General features: G+C 49.0%; 1 protein-coding gene across 1 annotated transcript in view; it reads right to left on the reverse strand.

The window, feature by feature from the left end:
• Positions 1 to 4,007, reverse strand: part of LOC102442827 (cholesterol 24-hydroxylase) — a 19,415-nt gene extending 15,408 nt beyond the window's left edge. Inside the window, exons 1-2 of the mRNA XM_006103114.1 lie at positions 3,999 to 4,007; positions 3,368 to 3,449 (exon numbers count right to left, since the gene is read on the reverse strand). The gene's annotated coding sequence lies outside the window, so the exon portion shown is untranslated. The remainder of the gene's footprint in view (positions 1 to 3,367; positions 3,450 to 3,998) is intronic.
• Positions 4,008 to 4,013: the final 6 nt, after the last annotated feature.

A 4,013-nucleotide genomic window follows, 5' to 3' on the forward strand; every position in this document is an offset into this window, starting at 1 on the left:
GGATCTATTTTAGTTCATCAGTTTATGTTGATCATTATATCCCACATGTGAGTGAGATCATGTGATATTTATCTTTCTTCCGACCGGCTCATTTCGCTTAGCATCATGCTCCCCAGGTCCATCCATGCTGTTCAAATGGTTAAGCGTTCCTTTCTTTGTTACAAGGGCAGTGCAGCCCAGCTCGGGGTCAGTGGCTTGAATTTGAATATGGGCTCAACCTCCTCACGCCTCCCTTTGCTAACAACCCCATGACCCTGGGCAAGCTATTCTCCTCCGCTGGCCCTGTTTCCTCATCTTACAAGATGGGGGGAAAGAGAGCGCCTGCCTGGTAGGGCCGCTTGAAGAATAAATTGGTTCCACACGACAGGGGTGAGAATGGTGCCCGGCACCCAGCAGGTGCTCCGTCAATGCCAGGGGCACATCAGCACCTGGAGATCCCTCAGTGCCCAGTCAACCCTAGGACGTGGGTGGTACTGCTGTGCTCATTTACATAGAGATGACGGAACCTGAGAGTTAGAACTGGCCCCAGATCACACACACCACACGGCAAATGGCCCTAGGCTTCGGATCCAGCTGATTGGCTTTGGGCGAGGGGAGAGGTGACCGTGGTCCAGGCAGGGGAAGCAGGGTCAGTGGTGCATCCGCAGAGGGTGGGAGTGGGGGGGCTGGAGGGGCCTGCCCTGGGGGCGCTGAGCTTTATTCTGGGGTGCTGGGAATCGGGAGGCGACATCCCTGCTGCACATCAGCCCAGGGGGTGCTGGTTGCTGTGAGATTTGCTCCCGGGGGGGGGGGAAAGTGAATATCACACAGATCTGGTAAACATTAAAAAGATAATAAGTAGCCCCAGCCGGTTTGGCTCAGTGGATAGAGCATCAGCCCGCGGACAGAAGGGTCTGGGGTTCGATTCCAGTCAAGGGCACAGACCTTGGTTCCAGGTCCCCGGCCCTGGTCGGGGTGCATGCAGGAGGCAACCAATCAATGTGTCTCTCTCACATTGCTGTTTCTGTCTGTCTCTCTCCCCCTTCCACTCTCTCTGAAAATCAATGGGAAAAAATATCCTCAGGTGAGAATTAACAACAACAAAAAAGGTAAATAAATATTGTGGACAACTTTATACCAATAGTTTCAACAATTTACAAGAAATAGACCAATTCCTTGAAAGACACCAAACTAAGAAAAAAATAGGAAATCTGGATGGTCATATAGCAATTAAAGAAATTGAATGTATAATTAAGATAAAATAACACTTCTCCAAAAAAATGCCAGGCCCAATGGCTTCACCAGTGAATTCTATCCAACATTAAAGGAAAAATTAACACCACTCTCATACCAGCTCTTTCAGAAAGTGGAAAGGGAACTTTCCCTAACTCATCTTATGAGACTGATTAAACTGTACCAAAACCAGACAAAGATCTTATAAGAAAAGAATAAAGATAGAAACAAAAATTCTTAATGAAAGATGAGCTGATATATGCACCCCTATGTTCATATCAGCACAATTCACCATAGCTAAGATCTGGAAACAGCCTAAGTGCCCATCAGTAGATGAATGGATTAGAAAACTGTGGTACATCTACACGATGGAATACTATGCTGCTGTAAAAAAGAAGGAATTCTTACCATTTGCAACAGCATGGATGGAACTGGAGAGCATTATGCTAAGTGAAATAAGCCAGTCAATGAAGGAAAAATACCACATGATCTCACTCATTCATGGATAATAAAGACCATTATAAACGTATGAACAAAAATAGATACAGAGGCAGAGCTGCCTTAGAACAGACTGTCAAACTATAGCGGGAAGGCCGGGAGGGTTGGGGGGCAGGAGGAGGCGGGGGGTAAGAGATCAACCAAAGGACTTGTATGCATGCATATGAGCATAACCAATGGACATAAGACACTGGGGGGTAGGGGAGGCCAGGGGATTGTCCGATTAAACTGATACCAAAACCAGACAAAGATCTTATAAGAAAAGAATAAAGATAGAAACAAAAATTCTTAATGAAAGATGAGCAAATTGTATCCATGTATCCAGGGGCAAATTGTATCATGACCAGGATTTCAGGGTTGGTTTAACACTTGACTGTTTACCAATGTATTTCATCATATTGATATATATCTTTCAACTTCTTTTCTCATTGAGCATCATGAAGGTTTTTGTGCATGGCTTTTGGTAGCATGCTTTTAAATGTCTTAAACTATGTCTGTATTTGAAATTAAACTTTTTAAAATAAAGTTATTTTTGCCCATCCAGTGTGGCTCAGTGGTTGAACATTGACCTGTGAACCAAGAGATCATGGTTCAATTCCCGGTCAGGGCACATGTCTGGGTTGTGGGCTCGATCCCCAGTGTGGGGCATGCAGGAGGCAGCCGATCAATGATTCTCTCTCTCCCTCTCCCTACCTCTCTGAAATTAATAAAAATGTATTTTATAAGTTATTTTTATCATCTTGCTAGAGGCACTATAACAGTTCAGCTTGTCTCCTGATCTGCACCCTAAGTTGTTTTTATCCCTCTTTGTGCCACCAGCCACCCTCCATGCAATGAATCACCCCACATATCACCTGCGTGTGTAACAGCACCACCACTTATTGAGCAATTGCTGTGGGCCAGGCCTGGGCTAGATAACTCATAGACACCGTGTCAGTCCCATTCTCACAACCCCCGTAAGAAAGGCAGCATCCCTATGTTATAGACAAGGAAACGGAGGCCCAGACCGATACAGTCACAGGTCCGGGTCCCAGAGCCATCTGGTGGCAGAGCCCAGATTTGAGCCCAGTTCTGCTAACTCCCAAGTGGATGGTCTGATGGCCACTCTTTCTAAATACCTGCAGAGCAGACACCATCCACACACATTACAGACCCCTTAATGCCCCTGTGTCCATCTCCCCGTCTCTAAAACGGGGACTAATAAGGGTCCTACCCCTGTGAGATCTAATGGGGTAATAACTGGGAAGTGCATAGAAAAGCACACGGCCCATGGCAAACACGGTTAAGTATCCTTTGACCCTTATTTGCTAATAATCGATCAATATTTAATTTGCATCACAGCCCTGAGAGAGAGGTTAGTTATCTTCTCGCCTCACCAACGAAGGCACTGAGGCTGAGAGGTGAACTAACCGAACGTGTGTGCGCCAAACGGGTCCCACAGCAAAGTCCCCCTCCCTGCCCCCGTCACACAGCTCTGCCCTTAGGAGCCCGCCAACGTGGGTGATCAGAAAGAAGCCATTCCCTTTGGGTCCTCGGGAAACCAGCCCCAATATGTGTGCCTCTGGAACGTTTCTCCCGTCGTCCCCAGGGCCAAGTTTCACACACCCAACCTCGGGCAGGGGAGGCCCATCCCCATGGAAACCACTCTGTTTCCTACCTTGACCGACTCGGGGCTCGTGACGATGACCGAGGTTTTGTGGAAGACATTGACCCGCACCACAGGCCCGTACTTCTTAGCCCTGGAAACCAAAGTGACCCAAAGGAGGCTGTCAACGCCCGGAGACGTGAGTATCACCCGCCCCGGCCCAGCAGGAGAAACGGGGTGTCCCCTCCCAGGAGGGGGCTCACCACGGGCTTGGGGCCCAGGCTCTGTCCTGGGGCTGACTGACTACTGAGTCACATCTCCCAGCGGGCCTCAGTTTCCACATCCATGAAATGGGGTTGCTACGCTCCTCCTTTGCCCCACAGGTTGGACTGGGAATCAAGCAAGCTCAGGTCTCTGAAAATGCTTCGAGAAGTAAAAAGCACCACCCCACACAAGGACTCGTATCCAGTCACGCCCCACACCCAGGTTACAGATGAGGAAACTGAGGCTCGGAGAGGTTCTGATGGCTGGTCTAAGGTCACGGGATCGCCTTCCCAACGAGCCTGCCGTGCCTCTCCGCTCAGGGAGGACCTGCTGGCGGTGGGAGTGGCCTGGGCAGGGGAGCAGGGAGTGTGTGTGCTTCTGGGCTGGCCCTGTGGGGCCTGGCCTGGCATAAGGGCAATGTTTTTTCTTTAGGACCCACCAGTCCAAAAACACA

This window comes from Myotis lucifugus, unplaced genomic scaffold, assembly GCF_000147115.1.
Source record: "Myotis lucifugus unplaced genomic scaffold, Myoluc2.0 scaffold_464, whole genome shotgun sequence".
Lineage (NCBI taxonomy): Eukaryota > Metazoa > Chordata > Mammalia > Chiroptera > Vespertilionidae > Myotis > Myotis lucifugus.